This window comes from Mastomys coucha, unplaced genomic scaffold (assembly GCF_008632895.1).
Source record: "Mastomys coucha isolate ucsf_1 unplaced genomic scaffold, UCSF_Mcou_1 pScaffold18, whole genome shotgun sequence".
NCBI classification, from domain to species: Eukaryota; Metazoa; Chordata; class Mammalia; order Rodentia; family Muridae; genus Mastomys; species Mastomys coucha.
Genome location: NW_022196900.1, coordinates 10088061 through 10114502, shown reverse-complemented (window position 1 = coordinate 10114502; position 26442 = coordinate 10088061). Strand labels below are relative to the sequence as shown.

The 26442-nt window shown below is 43.2% G+C and overlaps 1 protein-coding gene across 1 annotated transcript in view; it reads right to left on the bottom strand.

Moving 5' to 3' along the window:
- Positions 1-10317, bottom strand: part of Plppr1 (phospholipid phosphatase related 1) — a 287229-nt gene extending 276912 nt beyond the window's left edge. Inside the window, exon 1 of the mRNA XM_031377379.1 lies at positions 9655-10317. The gene's annotated coding sequence lies outside the window, so the exon portion shown is untranslated. The remainder of the gene's footprint in view (positions 1-9654) is intronic.
- Positions 10318-26442: the final 16125 nt, after the last annotated feature.

Sequence of the window (26442 nt, the reverse complement as noted above, 5' to 3'; positions counted from 1 at the left end):
AAGAATGTTGCCTGGCTTCAACATATTATGCAAATGTGAGACCGTCAGGTCTTTGAGGAGAACAGGGAGAAAGGATGAGATGGGCAGGTTTGAGCAGGAAAATGAGAAGGTAATCTGCAGAGGGCTCCCAGGTGACATCTACATGAAGCGTGAGTTTCAACTGGGTAGCAATTCATTGCACAAGCTAGGTTTTGTGATTTAGGTCCCCCAACCCCCACTTCTTGATTCGAGAGTTGTTTTGCAGTCAGATGTAGTGGAATCAGCATTGACTTAACAGACTAGAAAATAGCCTGTCATCTCTGCCTTGCCAGTCACCAGTTGTGGGACCCCAGACAAGCAACGTAACCTCAAAGAACCTCAGCTTTTTTATCTGGAAAAATACAGCAATTGTAATGGACCATCCTTCCAGCAAGGCTGTGAACAAGAAGAACTGATGGCTGTTGCCGTGGATTAAGTTTGGATTTAGTGCCCTCATTATCTTATCTGTTGTTAGGATGCAGACAACCCTTGGGAGGCACACTGTTTAAAAGGTGGCTTCTGTGAAATGTTCAGAAGACATCCATTAGCTAGTCTTCGTCTGTTCTGAGATGGAAAGCAGCCTTTAGCCTGCTCATACAACTGGTAACATTAAGTAAATGTTTATTAGACAGAAAAATCAGTCGGGCAGTGGTGGTGCATGCCTTTAATCCTAGCACTTGGGAAGCAGAGGCAGGCAGAGTTTGAGGCCAGCCTGGTTTACAGAGTGAGTTCCAGGACAGCCAGGGCTACACAGAGAAACCTTGTCTCAAAAAAACAAAAATAATATAAAATAAAATAAAATATATAGATGAAAATGGACAAAAACTGTTGGTAGGATGTGCAGCATACACTTTATGTAGATTCTCCAAGAAATTGGGAGTGGATTTTGAAAAAAAAATCTTCATTTACTTTACATGCATTTTGTATAGCAACATAATACAGAAAGGACTGACTTAATTCAGTTTTAAATTGATGAGGTGTGATATTACTATTGGTTCAAACTAGCCTGGCAAGAAACTGTGCCATGTATCAGATGTCATAAGTCGCACTAAAAGCAAACAAACAAACAAAAACTAAAGTAAACCTAAAAGGTGTTTCTCAAGCTTTTGAGATACTGCCTGGCTTTTAAAGCTCAGGGCAAGTAAATCCAGTCATACTATTTATTTTCATGGATGATGGCTTCCCCTGTTAATACAAGTAAGAATAAAACATCTTTTTTTTTCCTTCTTGTCTTTTTAGTTTTGGGGACCTCAAGGACAGTAGGCTGTGAGCTGGTTATCAGATCAAGGAAATAAGGGAATGTATGAGCTTGGCTGGAAGTGATGGCCAGCCAGATTAGGACACGGACATGATGATAAAGTGAGCTTGGCTTGTAGAGATGCTGAGCTGAGCATCAGCTCTCTCAACCGGACTATTCCTGTTAATTGCATCTTATTCCACTTGATTATGTATTTCACTGAATTCACATGTTGATGAGATTCCATTGCTCCAGGCTTCTTATCAGAAATCTCAATAAAATGGTGCCCCAGAAACCCTCACCCTCAGCTGTGCGAAGACAGCTCATCTCCTCATGGCGTGGTTGTTCCCATGACCACAGCCACCTTTTCATCAGACTGTCTATGAGCATCTTTTGAATGCTTGATGCCACAATGTTGAAAGAGATGGCCATTTCTATTGTAACTGAGGCAATCTGTGCTTCCAAGTCATGTCAAGATTTATGATAATCACTAGAAGAGGGTATTTATTTCCTATGTTCATGGGACTCTGCTCCAGGTTGTTACTGATGGATAAAAACATAAATTTGCCATAGATGAAGGACTACCTGCAAGGATGTCAAGCTGATTCCCAGACAGTTAACACTGACTAGCCACAAAGCTTGCCCCCCAAGGTTTTCCAGGGAGTGAAAAGGTTAGGTTATGAATAGTATGAAATGCCAAGTCTTCAGGGTCAGCAGAAATGGGCTGTGCACTGACTTGGGATGCCGTCTTGACTATGAATCTAACTCTGTGTCAGTTAGCTGAGTAAGCCAGCTCAACTTTCTGCAGTTTGATTTGCTCAACTGTCAAGTGAAGATGTCGGTAACTATGCACCAGTGTGCTGTAACCTATGTTGATAACACACATGCTGTCCTCCAGATACTCAGCTGGCACATCTGTACGGTAGCTAGGAAACCCACTCCATCTTCCCTGCCTTTAGTTCTTCCTCTTTCTCACTGAGGCTCTTTTCCCCTTTTCTAATTTCAGAAACGGTCAGTCTCTGTCATTGTGCTTGCTGTCCTCATTTCACAGACAGGCCACAGTGCTTACAATCCAACGCAGGCCAAGATGACAGGTGTGCTCATTTTCGCCCACTTCCTAGCTTGACAGTTCAAAAACCTCAGAATTATAAAAGCAGACAAAAGGTGCATGAAAAAAAAGTAAACAAAAGGATTTGTCTAGATGATCCTTGCAAACCCCTTCTAGCTCTGAGACAGAGAGGTAAGCAGATAACCGGTAGACAACACTTTTCCTCAGCTCTTGGGTTAGCTTTTTGGCTTGACTTTAACCATCGAATGCAATGTTTCTTGTGATCAGGCCAACCAGGTCATGGAAGTTTGTTAGCAGCACTTGTCTGTACGTTAGGTGAAGGTTCCATCAGTGCTTGTCAGTGTGTGCACATGCTTTAAATGGCATGTTCGTTGTATTCTGATGGCAGTGGAAAAGCTAGTGACAAATCCTTACTATACTTTGTGAGAAGGCAGGCGATGAGACAATGATATCAGGGGGGAAAATAATTCAAACAGTTCCCCCCAAACCTCAACAACCAAACTGGAGTGTCTGGGTGAAATGTTTTTAAATTCATACTTAATCGAAGAACTCTATAATGATCAAAATATTTAAAACTTAAATAAAGACAGGAGCCAATAGCATGCTTGCAAAACCATGCTCCTCTGACATCATCTAATTTCCATGCTGTAGAGGGGCTCCTCGGTCTACATTTGGACACTTCTCACCTACAGTCATTAGTAGCCTCAGGAAAGTTTGCTTGCTCATTCCTAATCACATTTCAAGTGGAAGCCTGATGAGGTAGCTTACTATATGACCCACTACTACACTGGAAAACTCTATGGTTATTCTTTTAGAAAAAAAAAAAAAACAACAACAACAAAAATGGACTGCGTTTAGAACAGTGTTGATGACTCAAAGAGTAAGATTTGTTTGTTTATGTCTACAATGTAAAGTGTTTACTGAGCAGTAATTACAAACCAAGCACTAAGTTAGGCACTGAAGCAGCACAGAAATGGAAGCGGTCAGGAGGTCAGGACAACCTAGGAATGGAATTCCAGAAAGTGGGAACACCATAGCCAGTAACTTCAAGGTGAAGAAGAAAGCTCTCCCTGGGAGGACTGTGAGGAATTCACTGTATGTGACCGTAAATAGGATGGGTGTATACATAGGCATATATGTATTCCATATATACCTTATATGGAAGGTGATTATCCATCAAACCTGAGTTCCACTCACTGCTCTGCTGCTGTGGGGCCTCCTTATCCTCCTGGATTCTGTTTTAGGGCACTACACACTTTCCCATGCAGAGAGTAGACAATTTGCCAGAGAAGGTTATCAATCTCACACATGACATGTCTATAGTCCATATTTCTTAGCACCCAAGTAGGGCTGTAATTACGACACGTAATCATGTTTCTGAGAGCATTGTGCTAAACAGCTAAGTTCCCATTGTGAAATGCCTGAAAGGTTGAAGTGTGTAAGGACCACATTAGACAAGTAAACATTCATCTTCTCCTTCAGGTGTGAGAAGCAGACACCTAGCAAGAATTCTTGTCAGCCACCCCAGCAGGCAGCCTAGCTGGCCTGCTCCCACCATGGTTGTGTCTACTGATTTCATTCCTGCACCATGAACATTTTCTTTAATGAACACCATGGGCTGTATATTTTTAACTTCACTATTTTTTACATCTAAGAACTCCCATCCCCTTGCACCAAAGTGAACAAATAACTCATCCTCAAAGTCTTTCACAATAGGGTGCACTGGGATTCTCCAGTACAGCAGGAACTGAGAGCACAGAGACATTTACTATGTGCCCAAACTCAGACGCTTGATGAGTGGCAGAGCCAGAATTTAGCTGAAGGCTGGTAAGATGGCCCCCCAGGTAAAAGTGCTTGCTGCCCAGCCTGACAAGGTGACTTTGATCCTCAGAACCCACAGGGTAGAAGAGAACCCACTCCTAAAGGTATCCTCTAATCTCTTCATGTGGACAGAGGCATGTGTGCTCTCTCCCTCCTTAGTAGCTCTCCCCTTCTCTCTCTAACACATATTTTAGTGATGATGATGATGATGATGATGATGATGATGATAATTATAGTAACAATAATAATAATAAACAATTTTTAAAATTTAAAAGGCAGAAACTGGTCCCTTGACATCTACTTCTTAACAACAAAGAATTCAATGAATTCAGATTTTTGAGTGAATTCAGAATGAGCACAGGCAGCAGCCAGGCTGCTCCTTAAACGAGGTTCATCAACCTGCAGGTCCAGCGACAGCACTCAGGTTGGACACTCAAGAATATCATTCGCCAGGCTTCAGGAAACACCTATGATTTAGTAGCCAGGGGAGGGTGGAATCCTGTGTCTGCCCCCAGACCTTCTCACATTCTTAGGACCAGACATCCTTTCTCTCTGCCCCGCTCTCCTGCTCTCATCCCTGCACCTTTTGTTCTTAAGCATTACCTCTTTCCATCTGCTCCTCCTTGATAAGAACTTGCTGCAAGCTCACAGCACCTTTTCCCAATGGCCCCATAACTCTTTCCCCTGCCAGACTTCATAAATGATGGATAGATGCACAAGCCCGGATGCTCTTCCCTCCCTTCCCTCCCTTTGGACTCTGAAATATGGCTTCTGCGCACATGGTTGTATGAGGCTGCTTAGCTGACTGTCACTGGAGAGGTCTGCTCATTGTCTATCTTCAGTTCTCTACTTTAGATCCCTCTTCACTTAAAGCCATCCTTCTCACTGATACAGTCGATGAAGGGACACAGACTATAGAATAACCGCAGTAGCTTAGAGAGCTGGTCCTGAAGCTGACCAGCTTGGTACCTCATAAGAAAGCTGTTAAGAGGAACTGTCTCGGCACTGAGGCAGAAGGACTCTGCATGTTCTAAGTCAGATTTCACGCCTGTGTCCTGACGCTAGGCCTGATCCAGAGTTCATCTCTGGAGCCTGAATATCCCTTTCACAGTTCTCTTAGGCTTTTCTGCTTTCATGTTCATTCTTCCCTACCTTGTCTGAGAAGCCCATTCCTACATTCTTTATTTGACTCTCTCTTTTACCTCTACCTGTAGCTAGGTGTTGAGATTTTACTTCTGGATTTATGGTCTTCTTCCCATCCTCTCTCTTAAATGAAAACAGGAGTTGGTGTTTCTTGTGGTATCATGGTACACTGAGATATGTCCTAGTACTTTAGGAGATGTTCCAGAAATAGCCCCAAATCTGCTTCTGTAAAATGTCTCAGCTAACCTCTCTCTCTCTCCATTGCCATCATCTCTGTCCAGCTACCATATTATCAAATACACTCTGCTGCCTGGAACACTACCTTTCCTGCACCACTTTGGTCAGTCTGAGAACAAATTCTGCTTTGCTCCATGTGCATGTCTCATACTGGGACACTCATAGTGTAACTCAAGATATGTGGACTTGGCTCACTAAGAGGCATGGACCCTCAAGTTCTATTGTGAGTTTCTAGATCCTGGGAGTCTGGCCAAGATCCAAGAAGCCAAGAGCTCTTTAAATGAGACCCTAGAGCTTAGAAACCTTGAGTTCCAACTTATAAAGTTTTCACTAAGTTCAGTAAATAAGAGTTTTTTGACAATCAAGGGGAATAGGGAAAGATTAATTATAACCTACTATGTATCAGGAACTAATTGAGTGATCCTGCCACTGTGTCCAAGATTTGCTGGTAACCCACATTCTTCAGTGGGTGCTCTAAAATGAGCCCTCAATGCTGTTCACAGTGACTCTGTGGAGGAGTGGCATTTCTTCACAGATTAAGCTGAGGAAATGTGCCTGTAGACTCCCTAGAACAATTTTTGTCACTGGTCCCCAAATAGGCACCTCAGAGACCATGACTTAATGTCTATTATCTTAGAGCAGAGTCATTACTTTGTGATTGAACTTCTCATTCAACTGATTTTGTCATCTGTCCAGTGAATGTGTGTTGACTCTATATCAGCCCTGTGCTAAATGTGGAAGATACAGCCCTGACTGCCTTTCGCTCACAAAGCAGAAAACACCACCCAGGAATGGATGCTGAGAGGGGTATAGCAGGTTTTACCACTATCTTTGGTTTCCCAGGCGTATTTCCTCCTGCTCCCCACCGCCACTCCACCATCTCTGTCATTTCACACTTATATTCCCACAGTAAGCCCCAAGACTGCAGCCTCACCATCTCCAATTCATCCTCCACGCTATGGTCATGGCCATCATTCTCTAATGCACATCTGATCGTGTCTCAGACTCTCCCAACCTTCAAAGGCTTCTGCACTTTCACATAAAATTGAAGCTCTTTTGATGGGGCAGTAGGGGTGGGGGTTGGGGGTACGGGCAGAGGGAATTCCAGGCACACACGTGACTCCTGCTTATTTCTCTGACATGTTGTTATCCCACTCTAAGGAGATAAGACCCTGCATCTCTTCCTGCAGCTACACAAAACTCCTTCCATGCCTCACATTTGCTTTCTGCCTGGGAAGTTATTTCTCTTCCTGTCCTTGTTCAAGACTCACCTCCAGTCAAACTCCCTAAGAAACCTTTTGATCCCCCTACCTTTCCTTCCCTGGAAGCTCTCCCTTTGTGCTTTCATAGCATCCTGGCCATATTTCTGTACATATACTCACTCCATAGCATTAGCTGCTAATTAGTGTCACCCAGGTGCCATGCTTTCCTATATGGCTCTAGTCACATGGGATGACTTACAGTGACTCAATTTGTATCAAGCAATCACACATTTCCTCTGCCTGGAATGACTTTTCAATCCTTCCCTCCTTGCGAAGACTATTCAATTTTTCAAATGTATCCCAAGGATCCTTTAAATTCTCCAGGGGAAGAAAAGCAAATCATTGGCTTGCATGTGCTGTTGGCACTTTGCTTACGCTGTGATCATAAGTGAGTTAGTTATATGCCAGAGGTGGTTTTCTCCTTCTTGAAGTTTTGAACCAGCTTTTACTCTCCTGTGTTTTGGGTTTTCTTTTCCTTCAGCAACAAGTCCTGGTGCATGTTCTCTAAATGCTGAGACAATCCGGAGGGAGGGGTGGAGCATACAAGTCAGATGTCAGGAGCTCAGTACAAGGCAGAGACAGTGCAAGCTGACTGCTCCATATGTGTCAACCCCCAGATTTAGCCACAACACTGAAAACTAGCTCTGAGGGCCAGAGCTAGGCTATATATTTTAAGTGGCTTCTGGTACTAAATACAGGACACAGGGTCAATCGGCACCTGTCAACAGAGTCTACGAGTTATCAAAATAACCAGATCTTGCAAATGAAGAAAGAGAAAACGTGCTGTGGCAGATAGAGAAGCCTAGTCAGGGGGAGTAAGAAATCTTCATCCTTTCCTGCCAAGAGTTGTGAGAAGAATGCTAAGACTGTCACCCTGAGGTAAAAAGCACTAGCTCTGGGAAGGTCTTCGCCTCCCTAGTTATTTGAAAAAGAACAGGACAGAAGCACTTTTGGATTTCTTTCTCACTATACACAAAGTCAGGAAGCTAGGTGCTTTAAATCCTGTTTCCCTTGATCAACCCTCCCACCCCCACCCTCTATATCTTTCCTTTCTTCTCCCAAACCTCACCTCCTCTGGCTTTGCAAGGTCTCGTGTGTGAACTTTCTCAGTGAAGCTCGTGTATGTCACAGTTTCTCACATTTCAGTCTTAAAGCTATCAGAGCAAATCCATTCCCTGTTTGCAGAAACAGAGAGACATGGCCTCTATTGGCCACCTGAAGGTGAGGGAAAGCCCCTTGACTCTAATGGTCCAGTCACTGATACTGGATCCCAGCCTCCAGCATTTCCTTTGCCAGCACCAGCTGAGCTTCGCTTAAACACCAGACTCTAGTTTATAAAAGAGACAAAACTGTACCCACGTGTGCACACACCCTACCTTCCAGTCACAAACACGACAGGATGGAGAATCGTGAACATCTACTTTCTATACCTAAAAAAAAAAAAAAAAAAAAAAAAAAAAAAAAAAAAAAAAAAAAAAAAAAAAAAAAAAAAAAAAAAAAAAAAAAAAAAAAAACAAACAAACTTGTTTGTGTAGTAAAGGCAAGTTTAGGATGAGTAAGTCCAGATGTGACAACCTGGGCGCCTCCAAACTAGGTCTCATTCCATGAACAGGGACTGCCAACCACAGCCCCAGACAGGAGAATGGAATCAGCGAACGCACACTTTACAGTGCCTGGCACCGGCCCTCGTCCTGCCTTAATTGGCTGTCGGTTCTCACCTCTTTAAATGTCTCTGGTTTGCCCCTCTTCTATTCCTCTTTGTCTGGCCTCACCTGCTGACCCAGTGCTGGCTACCTCAAAGAGCCCTTAGATTCCAGGCTTTGCCCAGTGCAGGCAGACCCTTTGCTCAGAGTTCACCTCAGCGGGGACTGGCTTTTCAAATGGAAATTCTGTTCTCAGGACCTTTTTCCCCGGTGCAGAAGAGAAATACATAGGGAAATAACTAGATAACTAGGTGGCAGGTGGCAAGTGGCAAAACATCTCCACAGAAAAGGTTGAAAGCAAAAAGAAAACGATATCCCCACAAAGACAAATAACAGCCCAGAATCCTACACATAGTCCACACGTGAGTGCCACAAAATCCAGGGCAAAAAATAAATTCCCAGATTCCCTTGACACCGCTGCCACCACCGCTGTCTCAGCCCAGCTCCCAGATCTGCTGCAGTGATGTTTGCGAAGACAGCGCCTTCCCCGGGGAGCAGAGACCCTGGGGCCCGGCGGTTTCTAGGAGGTGATTACGCCAAGCCTTTCAATAACTCGTCATTCATCCTGCACTGACCCCAGCCTCACCCTAGAAACTCGGTCACTGTCGAAGTCGACGAGAAAGCCCCTGGCCATCCCAATTCTCCAGGTGACGCCGTTACTATGAGCCTGGAGCTCAGGAAAGAGAATCTCTGGCAGGTGCCCACGCCTGGGGCAAAAATCAATGGCAAAGCTTACAGCTAGGGGCTGAGGAATCTCAGCTGGGGCGGTGGGTTTGGCATCAGTTACTGGAAGGTCTCCGGACCCCCACGCCCACCCCTGCAATCCTGCTGGGCATCTTAGCCCGGAATGCAGTCTGAAGGGCGGAACCGGACCGAGAGAGCGCCTCCACGCCCCCTTTGTCTCCACGTTTGCCAAATGACAGGAGAGGAAAGTTTACGAGCCTGGACCGGGTAGCTTTCTTCTGGGTCCATCTGGCACCTCGCAGGAGCAGAGATCCTCGCTGGGATAGGATCGCGCTCTCTTCTCGGAACAACCAGGGCACTACCTTCACCTGCACCTTGCAACCGGCAAGCCAGGCGTGGGCCACCTGATCGTCGGGTCGGAAACCTGCCCCCTCATCCCAGTCTGTCCAGCCTCAGCTGTGCCCCGGGCGCCACACTCACCTTTGGCAGCCAAGCTTCCTCCCTTGCGCCCTATTGGGCGGACAGGCTGCAGGCGGCGAGGTGCATTCAGGCAGCGGTTGCAGACAAGCTCCTCCGGCGCTGCTGCATTCCGCTTGCGTGGGAGAGCGAGCGGGCGAGCGCGCGGCACGGGCGTATGCAAGTGTGTGTGTCTGTGCGATGTGTGTGTGTATGTGCGTGCGTGTGTGTGTGTGTGTGTGTGTGTGTGTGTGTGTGCTCCCGCGCGGGGTGGAGGCGGGAGTGATCGAGATCACAGATTCCCCTCGGCGATCATCCCCTGCTAAGCCTCCTCTGCTGCCTCCTCTCGCCTTTGGGTCCAGGTTTTGGGACCTCCCGTTTGTTTAATGAAAGGGAAGGAGCAAAAGGCCGGCGGGGAGGGGGCGTGGGGGGGCGTAGAGGCGGGGAGAGGGCCGCGCATGCTCAGAGAGGGGCACCGAGCTTGCTCTCTCTCAAGAGCTGAAGCACGAAGCTTTCAGGGTTGTGCCCCAGGGAGTACCGGAGACTGCGGGGTTCCTGGAAGGCTGCCCGGGAATCCCGCTACCTAGGTGCTCCCTGAGTGGAGACGCCCCGGCTCCCGCGCGCTGGAAGCCAATGCCTGGATCCCCACCCACCTAGGAGCCGCTTCTGCTGCCAGTCTTCGGTAGCTCCGCGTTTTTCTTGCCTTGGGTATTTTTAGTGCTTGCTCAAGCAATCCCAGAGGCCAACGCATGGCATATGCAGAGAAGTCCACAAGGAAACCCGGGCTGCAGGTAGCACCTGGACTAAAACGAGCTTTCTGACTTGGGTTTCCTTCCCCCCCCCCCCCCAACTTCCAGTCGGTGTCTAGCAACGAGTAGGGTAGGCAGTCCAGAGTTGTCCACAGCTTTGATGGCTACAGGGCAGAAAGGAACATAAAGGGAAGAGGAAGGAAGATGAATCGCCAAGGACTCTGGATTCAGCCTCCTTCTCTGTCAAGATCCGATGGAGAAGACACTTGCCCACTCAAGAGGGCAAAAAGAACAATGCAGCCAGTGTCCCGCTTGTCTCCAGTGCCAAAGCAACTGTGGGCTCTCATCGATTGGGACTTCTGGCCCCTCTGCTAAGTGGAAGAACAACTGTCAGCATAAGAGAGTCCAGTAAGAGAACCTGAGCCTGCAAAGGCACAGTAACCTGAGGCCACTGGACCCTGGCAGGTGAGAGGCTCAGCAAGTAGAGTGGAAACTTTCTCAGCGATGTTCGGTGCACCAAAGAGGCAAATGGTTAGTATCTATTCAAAAGCGTCCATTTTCTTCTCGCAGTTTAATCACACAGCAGCAGTAGCACACATATCCCCATTTTCTCTCCCACTTTAGAAAAAGACACCTCAAACAGGGGAACTTTCCGGAACTCCCTTGCGCTCACTTGTCTGTCCCTCTAACGAAGAAGCACTTAGGACAGCACCCTCTGGCCAATGTTTTCCAAGCTTTCATTAAAGATCACTTCGGAGAGTGTCCGCTCTGCACTGCTAGCAAGCAGATGCCTTCTTGCTGAACTCTGACCCGTGTCCCATTCATCTTCTCAATAATAATGCTGAGTGACACTTGAACAGCAGACAATTAGATCAAATCCTAGGACACACACGGAGGAGAGAAAACCGCATGTCTAAATACCACAAACAACAGCAAAGTTCAGGAGGGGGAAAAAACAAAACAAAACAAAACCCTGGAGAAGAACGCCAGGATAGAAGGTTCTTTGAAAGAGAAAGTGCCCAGGAAGTGTGGCAGGTGGCAGTACCTTCCCCCTGAGGGCCATTGAGGACAGAGCTGAGTTCCTTGCTTAAAGGACAGTAACTCTGAGTTTCCATCCATCCAGGAGGAAGATCAGGGTCTCCAATAAAACCTCTGTGATATATTTGAGGCTCCTACCCATGTCTGTTTTTTTTTTTTTTTAATGTTTTGCTATTACAGTATTCAGAAATGTCTAAGAGAGATCTGCCCCCCAACACACACACACACACACACACACACACACACACACACACACACACATTCCCTTTAAAACAGTGAACAATGTTTACAGGAATTTCAAGGTTCTCATATTAGCAGGGCCAGCTTTATCTGTAGAGACAAAACGAGGGCACCTGAAGTAGTAAATAGAGAAGCAAGCAAGTCCTGTGTGCCCAGCTTTGTCAGGGAAGGAAGAGGAACAAGATTGTGTTTAAACCTGCTGTCAGGGACGGTCTGTTCACCAGGTTTTTTGTTTTTTTGTTTTTTTGTTTTTTTCTGTTTCATTTGTTTGGTGTGAGGGAGGTGTTCATATGTGTGTAGGCATCATATGTGGACGTCAGAGAACAACTTGTAAAAGCCAATCCTCTCTCCCTCCCCAATATATGGATCCTAAGGGTCAAGCTAAACTTATGGCCCTTGAACTGCGGATGCCTTTAACGCTGAGCCGTCTCTCTGGCCCCACTTAACCATCTGAAAGTATCCAGTACCTTCAAGGTCAAAGGTGAAGAGAACCTTTTATGTTTGGACTTGCGAATCAAATGGAATTCCTCTATACTGCTTCTACTATAGGACTATGGATGGGCACTTTGAGAATAAAAATTTCCTAAGTGAGGAGTATGGGAAATTCAGGGGGATAAGACGTGCTGATGTACACAAGGCTTGTAACAGATCCTAGCATGTATGGCTCTCTGCAAATTGTGGCTATCAGTGTTTTGGTGAACATTTTTATTACTGTGAATTTTGTTTTAAGCTGAGGAGATTTTCTTTTCTAAGAGCGTGTAAGTGAAAAGAGTTGAAAACCAAAGCTTCCCAATTTCCCTTCTGGCTTCTTCTGTCGCCCACTCATGCATCACCCTAATGTATTTAAATCCATGTAGTAAAAAGACTACTATGAAGCCACGTGGCAATGTAAGTAGGAACTAATTCTAACTCTCACCTTTCTTATAGTTTTGGTTGTGAGCCTAGCCTTTAACGGCTGAGCCATCTCTCCAGCCCTCACCTTTCTATACTCATGTATAAACATAACCGTGAGACAGGCTTGTCTTCACACAAGCATGTACACCCCTTATTTCTCATGGTGTGAATAAAGGTTCCCTCTGCCTGGCACTCTCATTGGCAATCAACTTTGAAAAATATTTATTTTTTACGTTTGACATTAGCTTACAAAGTAAGGTTTCATAGACAGTTTTTCAGGCACATTTCATTTTGGATGAGTACTCCCAAACACATACACACCCTTCATCTCACCCCACGTTCCCCACTGTATCCTCTCACCCACCCCCCCACCACATTCCCCGTCCACCTTACTCTGTTGCTAGCCCCACCCCAACTCCTTTAAAGAGTCCTTCTTCCCAGTCACATAGGCCCCTTTCTAGTTTCCAGCCCTTTACCTATATTTACTCCCTCCTGGATACACAAACTCAATAGCTAGAGGCAAGGATCCCCATGGGAGGGAACATATGGTATTGGTCTTTCTGAGCCTGTGTTAGCTCAAATAATGCTTCCAGCTGCATCCATCTTTCTGCACATTTTATGAATTCTTTTTCCTTTACAGTTGAATAAAAGCTTGCTGCCCATGTGTATATTTTCAGTACCCATTCACCTGCTACTAGACGACATATTTTCCTCCCATCTAAGTTTGTCTATGTGTTATTCCTAAGTGTGAGATCTATAGTAGTAATAAAGATTTTACTGATAGAACTATGGCAAAATTATTCCCATGATCCTTTGAGCATATAATAAGTAACTTAACACTCCACGTCTGCTTTTGTTTATCTTTCCTTCAGACAGGTCAGTTATGAGTCACTCAAATAAAGAGTTTTTATGCTTCTACTGCAAGTGGTATATGTTTAGCAAGTGTTTAAAGAGTGAGTGATAAATATGTACTCACAAATTAACGCATGCTGATGAAATATTTACTTTGAAACAGGCTTCCTCTGAATACACTGATACTTGGCACTTTTATTGATAGTTAAGTTGGTAGGTACTGTTTTTAAAATTTTTGTGTGCAGTTGTCTAAAAATAGAAGTTGAAATGAGAAAGGTGAAGCAGGCTTCTGAAAACAGGTTCTATTCCCTTGGAAACAGATAAATTTTGCCCATACTACGGTTTTCTTATAATTCATAAAGAGAGTAAGTTTGGGCTCAAAGTGTCTGATAGTTTAAGAGACATATTCATGCTAGACAACTAGCCCACCAGAATTATATTCCAATGCCTCCACTAAAAAGAATAAAATTGTGGTTAGTTATTTGTTTTCTTTAAAATTGTAATAATAACCAGAAAAGGACCATACCCAGAATTTCACCCTAGCTTTTCTACCCTATTACTCATAAAAGTACAAAACTGGTTTTATTTTTATGGCTAAGAGTTGCGGTGTTGTGGAAGGGTTGGAACCACGGGAAAGGTCTTAGCTCTGGTCACCATATAAGTCACAGAAAGGACTATATGAGAAGATCAGGTAAGCAATACTATATTATCTTTTCCCTGGCACACATATAACAAGAATTTTCTGAAACTAATATGAAAAATGAAGAAGATATAAAGAGAGAAGCTTAGGTTCTTTGTCTCCTACTTGATGAAGGAACAGATCATGAATTCTGCCACATTCTGTTAACCACACAGACAAACCTGGTTTCTCCTCAGAATATCTTAATTTAGTCTTAATCTTAAAATGACCCATCTTGAGTGATCTCTTGCCACGGACCGGGATTTCTCGTGGGGTCCCTGTTCCGAGGGACAAGGGATTCTGGCCAGGTGGGCACGGGATTCGGCTTTGACAAACAGACTACACACGGGTGGTGTAAAATCTGAGTGTATTTCTTTTAAAAATGACATGAGGCTTTTACAATCATTTCAAAAGAGAAATAAAAAATTTGGCAGCTCAACAGTTGAGGTACATCTGAGGCTATCTAAAACATACTGGGTCTAAAGCAGCAGCTATCTCCTCTGAACTGGTGCTGTATTTTTTGGGCCCAAGCACTCTGGGCCCGGGGGAATGTGGATGCATGAATCTGAGTCTTAGCCCATCTAAGTTCTAGTGCTAGTCCTGCACGTGAGTCCAAGTCCTTCTTCTTCCAGTCCTAGTGCTAGACTGAAGTCACTAGACAAGTGACCCCCACATCCAAGGTCACCTGACTTCTAAAAGCCAGGTGTAGAGCAGGAGGAAGAGGGGTAGAGCCCTCTCTGTTGAGGTATTCTTATGTTAATTCTTTGGTTCTTGCTAGAGGCAGGCAGAGGAGAATCTCGACCTAACTCTTTCAGCTAATGTCTTAGAGTGAGAGAAACCTTTCAATTACTCTCTAGTACTTAAACATTAAACTAGGATAGTTGGAAACATTGGTGAAGGTCAGAAAGCAATGTCCGAATTTTCTCTTGCTAGCTGTAAGAATATGATATCTTGGTGAGTTCCTAGCACACAAGTATGAAGACATATCTGGGCCACCTCTGAGTTTGGGGTGCCAGGCAACAATGTGGAGGCAGGAGGCTGACTTTCCCTGAAGTTTTCGCCTCAAATACCGCCATCACGCAAGTGTGTGTGGCAATTCTCCCTTTTTTTATTATTTTTCAGACGGAGCTCTACAATGTCTTGCCTCATCGTGGCTAGGGATCTCAGAAGAACTTTAAAGGCAAATGGAAGTACAATAATTACTATTAAGACAATGTCAGTAATAACAGCAAGTAAGATTATGTACTGAACTCAATCTAAAGGGTTTAATGTGTTTAAATTATTATTATTATTTTAATTTACTGGCCAACTCATCAATGTTCTAAGTATCTAAAAGACTTCTGTTAATATTTGAAATTTCTGTCTTCAAATGTCTCATGTGAGAAATATCTGTATCTTTCTATACTCTCTGTAGATAAGCCTTAGTCTACTGAAATGATGTTGACACTTAGTGGCTAACCTAACTTTCAAACAACATAGCATAAAGATAAGACACACAAGAAAAATTCACATTAGCAGCAATAAGTCTAAACAAATTTGACTGAATAGTAGCAGTGTTAGTGATTCTTGTTGTTGTAGTTTGTGGTGGATGTCTTCTCTAATTCTGTCAGCTGTTAGCTTCTGTTTTCTCTGTTCTTCTCCCTCCTCTTCTCAGGGAGTTTGTGTGGCTGTAGGGTTTTTGTGGAAAAAACATAATACACCCTCTTCTCGAGGTGATTAAGACATCTGGGCCGTATCCTGTACTTTGTATTTTGGGATAATACTTCATATGTCATACACTTCCAGCCTAAAAGCTCCCATCAAGGTCTCTATCTCTGCCCACTGTTAGCTTTTCCTTAGTGCTGTAGAATGGCCAGATAGAAAGTCTACCTATTCTTTTCATTCTGGCCCCTGCTGCCAGCCTTATTCTCAATGGTCTTGGTGGCTTTGTTTTTGTTGTTGTTGTTGTTGCTGTTTTGTTTTTTAACCATTATTTTTATTGTTTAAATTTAGAGGGATGAACTAAATTGTTCAATCATCACTTTATTGTAGTCTAGTCCAGAGATTAACAGACCAATAAGTACACATTTTATGCCTTGTAGGCCATATGGTGTCTGTCAAAAGTACTCAACTCTGTAACCACTGACAATGTATAATAGAATGGGAATGGCTTTGATCCAGAATATTTTTTTTAATAAAAGCAGGTGGTGGGATAGATTTGTCCCTCAAGGTATGGTTTGCCAACTCTGAGTTCACCCTTTCCCTCTAGACCCTTCGCATCTATCGTCGGCAATGTGTTGGGTGTAAGGAACTTTAAATTCGCCTTTTGTCCTATTTGTAGGAAAATAATAAAAATCGTGACACCTGTGCAGGAAGTCTTGGTTTTGTCAGTTTAGAGGATTCTTGCCAGTGAGCATGCCTTTCTCACTACCTTACAAACACAGTCAAGAAATTATTTTTTCTACTTGTACATCTGCCTGTTTTCTGCATGTAACAGTGCAAGCAATAGCAAGTGTACTATTTTTAGTCTAAAAGCTACTTTTGCAGTCTTAGAAACTTGATGAGAGAGCTAGTCAAAGAAAAATTCAAGCATGGCATTCTTTCCTTTTAAAATAGAGCAAGTAAAACATCCTGATTCTGACCAGCACCTTAGAAACTACCCCCCTAAATAAACTCAACCTGATAAAACACATCCTCATGTAAGTTCCTGTGCATAAGAACTGAGTGGAACTCAGGCGATTTTAATTGTTGGCCTGAGCACTTTTACAACATTCAACCCAACTTATAAAATTTACCCCATCTAAGCAATGTCCCTACACCAACTGATCTGCAGATTTAACATCTTTAATAAAATACAGCATTTCTGCAATTCAAAAATTCATATGGAATCTCAGTGGATTCCATACAACCAAAAAAACAAGTTTTTTGTTGTTTTTCTTTTTAAAGAAGAACCAAATTGGAGATCTCACTATCCATGGTTTTGAAACTTACAACAAATATAATCAAAACAATGTGGTACTGGCATAAAGACAGGCATATAGGCTGAAATAGAATAGAGAGCTCAGAAATGAATCTAGCATATGGTCAAAATGATTTTTTGACAAGTATGCCAAAACTGTTCAATGGAGAAAAGTCACTCTTCAACAAATGGTGACAGAAGAACTGCCCACATGCAAAATAATGACAGTAAACTCCTACTTCACACCACCAACATTAACAAGTTGACCAAAACCCAAACATAAGAGCTAAAGCTCTGAAACCCTTAAAAGAAAACAAAAGTGGAGAGCTTTGTAGCATGGGTTTTAATAATCATTTCTTAGCTCAAGTGATAAACAGCACAAGTGGTGAAAGAAAATTTGTAAATTTATCTACATCAAAACTAAAAGTTTTGTGTATTAGAAGGCACTATTGAACAGAAAAGAACACTCATAGAGGGGAAAGAAAAATAGATATAGATATAGATTAGATATAGATATAGATTATCACAAGCAATATGTAACTGGTAAGATGTTAATATGGATGCGGAGATGGCTTCACAATTAAGAACATTAGCTGCTCATCCAGAGGATCTAAGTTTGAGTCACAGCACTATAACACGTAGTTGACTACAACTCGTAGCTGACTATAACTCCAGTTCCAGGGAATCCAATGCTTTCTTCTGGCTTTCATGGGCACCAGGCACACCTATGATGCATCAATATTCATGCAAGCAAAGTACCTATACATATAAAAGTTAGAGAGGGAGAGAAAAAATGTTGCAATCCAGAATGCATAAAGAACACTGGGGTTGATTGTTGGCTCAGTGTTGGAAAGCAATTGCTGTTCCTCCAGAGGACTCAGTTCTGTTTCCAGCACCCATAAGATGGCTCACAGCCACCTGTAACTCCTCTAACTCTGATGCTCCATTCTGGCCTCTTTAGGTACCAAATATGTAGATGGTACACAGACATACATGCAAACAAAACACTCACACATGTAAAATAAATGATACTTTAAAAGGAAGAACACCTACAACTTAACAACAACAAAAGTGAACTAGCAGATGAGCAGAAGGCTGGTGTCTTGGTCAGCATTCTATTGCTGGGGAGAGACGCCATGACTACAGCAACTCTTCCATCATGAGAAGCATAATGGCCTGCAGGCAGACATGGTGCTGAATAAGGAGCTGCGAGTTCTACATCCACAGGCAGCAGGAAGAAAGAGAGCCACTGGGCCTGGTTTATGCTTCTGAAACCTCAAAGCCCATCCCAGTGATATACTTCTCCAACAAGGCCACTCTTACTTCAACAAGACTATGTGTTCTAATCTAAGCAATGACACTCCTGTTGACTAAGCATTCAAATAAATGAGCATTAGGCTATTCTAACTCAAACCACCACAGTTGGGTAGACATTTCTCAAAAGGAAAATGTATAAATGACAACCAGGCAGGCAATCTGACATCAGTGTTCATCCATTCACATGGAAGCTATGAAGAATAAGGAAATGACACATGCTGAGAAGGACATGGAGGATCTGAGATTCTTATGGGGCACTGGTGGAAATTTAAATGCATACTCCAGTTCTTTTAAAAGTTAAGCATAGACCTGCTATAGGATGTACCAATGCCACTTTTTTGTTATATATCTTCAAAGTTTAAAAGCAGAGACATGGATAGATGCCTGTACACTTGCGTTTGTAACTGCATTCATTCATGGGAATCAAAGAGCAAGGAAATCAGCTGTCCATTGACAGATGTGTGGGTGAGCAAAATATTGCATACATATCCAGCAGAATATTATTCTGAGTTGAGAAAAGAGGAAAACCATCTGGCTGATACTATAGCATATGTCAGCTGTCCAGACTAAGTGAATAAACGAGTCTCAGAAGTTCAAATATTGCATGGAGTGGTAAGAGTAGACAAGGCAAGGATAAGAGGAAGGTGGATGCAGGTGTGGGGTGGAGGGGGGCAATGGGAGTCATTATTTACAGGTGCAGGTTTCCAGTTAAGGAGGATAAAAAAAAATTCTCACAGGTGATTGCACTTTTGTAAGGTTAAAATGGTAAATTAGTAGAATGTATATTTTATCACAATTTAATTGTATTTATTTATATATTTAGTATTAGGTAGGTAAATAGGTAGGGTAGGTAGGTAGGTAGGTAGGTAGATAGGTAGGTAGGTAGGTAGGTAGTTTGTTATTGAAGTTCTGGAGATGCTCTACCACTAGCTGTAGCCCCAGCCACACAATTCTTTTTAAATTACAGACTTGTAAATTTACTCCCTCAATGACTCCTTCTCAACAAGCTTCCGCACTCAAATATTTCCATGAATGATACCTATGATCCAGGAAAAATAAAAAAGACAGTGTCCTTTGCCTTACAGAAGCGTTGCAATTTCATGAGGTACTATTTGTCAATTCTTGATCTTAGAGCAGAAGCTATTGGTGTTCTGTGGTGTTCTGTTCAGAAAAATTTCCCCTGTACCCATGTCCTTGAGGCTCTTCCCCACTTTCTTTTCTATTAGTTTCACTGTATCTGGTTTTATGAGGCAACCAACAGATTTGGAAAAGATCTTTACCAACCCTACATCCGATAGAAGGATAATATCCAATATATACAAAGAACTCAAGAAGTTAGACCCCAGAGAACCTAACAACCCTATTTAAAAATGAGGTACAGGGTGGTGGTGGCACACGCCTTTAGTCTCAGCACTTGGGAGGCAGAGGCAGGCAGATTTCTGAGTTCAAGACCAGCCTGGTCTACAGAGTGAGTTCCAGGATAGCCAAGGTTATACAGAGAAACTCTGTCTCAAAAAAAAAAAAAAAATGCGGTACAGAGTTAAACAAAGAATTCTCAACTGAGGAATACTGAATGGCTGAGAAGCACCTAAATAAATGTTCAACATCCTTAGTCATCCAGGAAATGCAAACCAAAACAACCCTGGAATTCCACCTCACATCAGTCACACTGGCTAAGATATAAACCTCAGGTGACAGCAGATGTTGGAGAGGTTGTGGAGAAAGAGGAACACTCCTTCATTGCTGGTGGGATTGCAAGCTGGTACAACCAGTCTGGAAATCAGTTTGGTAGTTCCTCAGGAAACTGGACATAGTACTACCAAAGGACTCAGCTATACTCCTCCTGGGAATATACCCAGAAGATGCTCCAACATGCAATAAGGACACATGCTCCACTATGTTCATAGCAGCATTATTCATAATAGCCAGAACTTGGAAACAACCCAGATGTCCCTCAATAGAGGAATGGATACAGAAAATGTGTTACATTTACACAATGGAGTACTACTTGGCTATTGAAAATAATGAATTCATGAAATTCTTAGGCAAATGAATGGAACTGGAAAATATCATCCTGAGTGAGGTAAGCCAATCACAAAAGAACACACATGTTATGCACTCATTGATAAGTAGATACTAGCCCAGAAGCTTGGAATACCCAAGATACAATCCACAAACCACATGGAACTCAAGAAGAAGGAAGACCAAAGTGTGGATACTTTGTTCCTTCATAGAAGGGGGAACAAATACCCATGGGAGGAGTTACAGAGACAAAGTATAGAGCAGAGACTGAAGGAAATGCCATCCAGAGACTGCCCCACCTGGGGATCCTTCCCATATGCAGTCACCAAACCCAGATACTATTATGGATGCCAGTAAGTGCTTGTTGACAGGAGCCTGATATAGTGGTCTTCTGAGGGGCTCTATCAGTGCCTGACAAACACAGAGGTGGATATTCTCAGCCAACCATTGGACTGAGCATAGGGTCCCCAATGGAGGAGCTAGAGAAAGGACCCAGGGAGCTGAAGGTGTTTGCAGCCCCATAGGAGGAACAACAATATGAACCAGTCAGTACCCCCAAAGCTCCCAGGGACTCAACCACCAACCAAAGAGTACACATGGTGGTACCCATGGCTCCAGGCACACATGTAGCAGAGGATGGCCTTGTCGGTCATCAATGGGAGGAGAGATCCTTGGTCCTATGAAGGCTCTATGCTCCAGTGTTGAGGAATGCCAGGGCCAGGAAGCAGGAATAGATGGGTTGATGAGCAGGGGTGGGGGGAGGAGATAGGGAGTTTTTGGAGGGGGAACCAGGAAAGGGGATAACATTTGAAATGTAAATAAAGAAAATATGTAATGAATGCTAAAATAAAAAAAATAAAATAAATGAAATAAAAAAATGGGTCCTCAGTATGACTTTGACTTAAATTCCAGCTCTACAAGGAAAATGTTTTCAATTTATGTTCATAAGAAAGACACTCAAAGCTTTGATATATAACATAGGAAATAATTTATCTCACCAAATCATGAGAATTAAGATGCTGTAAAAAAGTAATTGTCAAGTAAACTAACAACAGCTATTATCACATTGGTACTCACTGTTACCATCCAAAAATCATTTTGAAATGGTGAAAGAATCCCTGACCTCTTTTATAACTAACTACCGTGTTTATTTCTCAAATTGCTTTGTGACCTTTCCTACCCATTCTCAAGGCTAGCCACCCAGGTATGGCTCTCATTACCCAACCTGGGTTAGCGCTAGTGGAATCAGATAGCTGCGTGGTTTTACTTTCCTACGGGGGATTAGACTGAGATAGCCCTTTGTCTCTCCTCTTTTACTCAACAAATGTGGAGCAGATGCTGGGGCCAATATAATCACAGTGCTCTATGAATGTGATTTTGTGTGCTTGTGCCCTTTTAATTTACAGCTACTGCACTGACTGAAATAACACTCCAAGAAAGGTATAAGAGAAAAACCTTAAGAAATAGTTTTAAAGTAACAGTGGTGTTGTTGAATTGCAGTACAATCATATGGTGTGTGTGTGTGTATGTGTATGTCTCTCTGTGTCTCTCTGTCTCTTTGTCTGTCTCTCTGTCTCTGTGTCTCTCTGTCTCTTTGTCTGTCTCTCTTTCTCTGTCTCTCTCTGTCTCTCTGTCTCTGTTTCTCTCTGTCTCTCTGTCTCTCTCTCTGTCTCTCTCTCTCTCCTCTCTCTGTGCATATTAAAGGAGGATGCCTGGTGTCTTGCTCTGTCACTCCCCCTCCCTCCTTTGAGACAGGGTCTTTCTCTGAACTTGGAGTGTATGCTTCTTTTCAGCTAAGCTGGCTGGTCAGCTAGCCCCATTGATTTTCCTGTCTCTGCCCCGCCCCGCCCCGCCCCGCCCCACCCCGCCCCACCCCACCCCTACCCCTCCAGGGCTGAGGTTATAGGCATACTGAGCCATGCACAGGTCTTTTACACAGGTGCTGGGGATCTGAGCTCACATGCTTGAGCTTACACAACAAGTTTTCTTAACTACTGAGCCATTTTCTTAGCCTTGAAAGTTGTATTTGCTCTACCTTTGACAGGAATATGAGCTATAACTTACAAAAACTGACTGAAGTGTTTAAAGAGCATACCTTCTAGTCCCTTGGTGAACCCATGTCCCTCACATCTAGCAAAGAATCCATTAACTGGGGTAAACCTTCAGGGAACCCCCATGTTAAATGGTGCAAATCTCTTCATAAAGTACCAGTGATTGATTACCTCCTCACCATTACCATCAGTAGGAATTTTTCCCCAAAGAGCATCTGTATTAGTCTACACAGATCAGTACGCCAGTATGCTGGGCAGTGAGGTTGGGTACATCTGCTGTTCTCACGTGCTCTTTTCATCCTCCAACCGAGAGTGGCATCCAGCTAAGCAGTTGACATCCTCCAAACAAACAAGCAAGCAAACAAACAAACAAAAGACTACTGTTCTCCCATATCTAAGCATGAGCCTAGAATTCCAACCTAGTGGATCACGCTTTCCTCTGTTCTAGCTAGTCACTGTTGTTTCCAGCAAATGGTAAATGATAGAAACATAGAGAATGAGGTCAAAGTTCACAAAAGGAAAACTGTCATGTTTTTTCTTACTAAGACACTAAGCAGTTGATGTACTGTAAGACTGGGGATACCATGAGATTACATCCTTCAGATGATTTTGAATGTACTATGCCTTAAAATACCACTAGACGTTTCAGTTACTTGAGAAGTTCACTTGGACTGGCTTAAGGCAATTTGATTTGGTTTTCTTTCCCATGCCCTGTTGGAATTGTCTTGGTAGACACAGCCATTTTGGCACCCCCTTAAGAGTAATAGAGGCAAAAAAAAGGAAAAGCAAGCCAAGGACCCACAGAATGCTTAAAGGACCCATTCCTCTGGCCACACTGTGCCTGTTTCCCAGTCCTCAACATTTTAGACAGTCTCAGCCAGAGGCACACTTCATGTGTCTCCTTCCCCTTTTTCTGAATTGCCAGCTTAGAAGGCTGGTGCCCTTAAAGGCTGACACCCACTGCTAGACAGATGGAGCGGGGAGGGCCAAGGCCAAGGCCAGGCTTATTCTGCCAACTCATTTGGCCAAAGTCCCAGCCTTACTACACAGCCACCAATGCCATCATTACCCAGCAAAGGCTGATCTCAGTGCTCTTTGCTGTCAGCCTCTCTAGGCTCCTGAAGGTGACAGTAGTCCAGGAAGTCCTTGCTCCTTCCTGGCATTCATACATCTGCCAATCACAGCTTTATGTAGTTGATAAGGTGTCCCTTGGCAAGAGGCAGCCAGAAGCCCTGTCCCATGCCCACAGCAGGTGTCAAGAGAATGTCTGGAACAGCTGTCAGCTTCCCATTGCCAGGCTGGTGTGACTGGCTTGCCGGGCACTCCTTCCTTCTCTGCAGCTCGCCAAGGGTTTAACTTCACAAGCATTAGTTCTGAGGTAGAGTAACTGTCTTGGTTCATCTCCAATATTCTATGGGGTCAATCTTCTATTGCGCTTATACATATCAAGTAGGGATCTAAAATATTGTCTGACCATGTCACTCACTGCTTTAACCTCCCAAGGGAATTTTCAAGCTCTCTGTTCAAAGTCTGTTATGGTCTTGGTTAAGATTGCTTCGTCCCTAGACCTCAACATTTACAACAACCCATCTTCTTGTCTCCACCCTGCTATCCCAAGCATGCCAAGTTCCCTTCGACACTGGCTGCTGGTTTTGTTTCCCTCACTATGTCTGCCTAAGTCTTATTTGTCTTTCCAGTATCAGTTCAGATGCCCTTGATCCAGAAAGCCTTCTCTGAATCCCCTAAGGCAAGGAGAAGAAAAGGACCCTGCCTACATCTGTGTTCCCAAGGCTTTCCTCATTTTACTCCTCTTTAGCCTACTGTTATGCATAACTACATGTAAGATACACATTTATATCTGTTATGCTTGAAATATTTCAACCTCTTTCTCCTGCTTCAACTCAATGGCTTTTGTGATGATATTAAATGTTGATGCCTTTAAGAGGTGATTAGGTCTTGAGGGTGGCACCACGAGTGAGTTCATTCTCATCCATTCTTCCAAGGGAGAATGTAACAGGAAGACCTACACCTGATACTGGTACCTTGATATTGGGCTTCCAAACTACCATAAAAGTGAGAAAATAGCTTTCTGTCCTCTCAAATGAACCAGCTGTGGCTATTATATCCCAGTAGCACTAAGTTGATATGTAACTCAATTTATGAACTTTGAACAAATTGAAGATAAGAGCTGTCTTTTATCTCATCTATACTAGGTTCTTTGCATATGTTTCCTGAATAAATAAATTCATAGTCATACTTTCCTACTAGAATTAAGATACAAAATGTGACATTAATGGAATAGCTCAAGAGGATCTCACTTCTGGACAAAAAAGTTACTGTTATCTTGTGCTCACACACAGATGTGTTTGATTCAAAGTGAACATGGAGGGAATGGAGGTATCACTCATCTGAAAAATAATGCTTGGAATGAATGAAGCTCTGGGTTCTATCTGTAGTCCATGCATGTGTGTGTGCACACACACAAACACACACATACACACATGAAGATGATGATGAAGAAGAAGAAGAAGAAGAAGAAGAAGAAGAAGAAGAAGAAGAAGAAGAAGAAGGAGGAGGAGGAGGAGGAGGAGGAGGAGGAGGAGGAGAAGAAGAAGAAGAAGAAGAAGAAGAAGAAGAAGAAGAAGAAGAAGAAGAAGAAGAAGAAGAAGAAGGGGGAGAAAGAGGAGGAGGAGGGGGAGGAGGGAGAGGAGGAGGAGAAAGAAAAGTAAAAGGAAAACAAAAAGGAAAGGGAAGGGAATGAGAAGAATGAAGTATGCCAAACTGTAGAGGGCCTTTCACCATTGTTTCTCTCCACTCACAGCATCTAACAGAAGAGAAATCTTATCTCTTGAGCATCTCATTATGATTTTCATTCAGCTGAATCACTTTACTTCTGTGCTCATCTCCAAATATCAGCCCACTATAACATCGCTCACACTCCAGGAAGCAGAGTCCTGCTTTGGCACATCAGTGGCACCAGGGTCCCACACTGTCCAGGTCTCTGGCACAGACACTCATCAGCAACTGTGAGGCCTCATGTCTATGATAATGGATGTCAGCAGGACTCAGGTTCCTGGGACTCCAGTGGCACCTGCAGTGCTGGCTCAATATATTGGGTTTGTCACAAAGCTCAGCCTCTGCCAATAATGGTGGACATCACCATCCCTTACTATATAGAGGTTTTCTCTTCCAAATTGAGTGTTTTCCCTTTCAGCACCAAGAAATAAAGAAGTAGAAGAGAGAGTCTTATTTCCATTTAACATACCACAGAAAACTGGAAAAATTATCAGAGGATTCCTTTTTTCTTGACAATGGAAACATTTTCCCCAATATGACCTAAGGTGACATACATAAACTCTAAAAACAGAACACTGAAATCCAGATCCAAATCATGAGCTCAAATTTAGTTTGAGTTCTCTATTTCTTATATTGGTGGTGGTTAAGAGCCCTCTTAGCTTGAGAGCCATCATTTGTAAAATGTGCATCATTAAAAGGTAATGTGTCTGATAGTGTTTTGCCCAACTGTGATCAGCAAGCACTTGTAGGACATAGAAAGTTTTCAGGATAATGCTAAGTTGAAACACAGGTGAGCCATCACTACACACTGCTAAAATGTTGCCAGGATAAATTAATAGATTCTTATTCTCTACACTCCACATCCTTCCTTAGTCAAGGAAAAGAACTGATAGTCTCCAGATAGATAAAAACTGTACATACATACAGACACGCATACATATCCAGAGTCTTTATTTCAGTGAAAAGATGCTCCTGGTTTCCAAAGAAGGAATCATATTCTCTGAATATCATGAAAGATGATTTCTCTGTCTTGTGCTGTAATATTTGTTATGTTCTTTGTGTATCAGAATAGGATGAATGCTAACAGGATCACATAGTCCCACAAAGTCCTGCGCTATGCACTCCAAGAGAGTTTGGAGGTGACCAAACTGCTGACATATTAAGTGTGCTCTTGACTACTTAGTAGGGATAAGGTTCAGCTGATGGTGGGAAATGGATGTACTCATCAATGTAAGG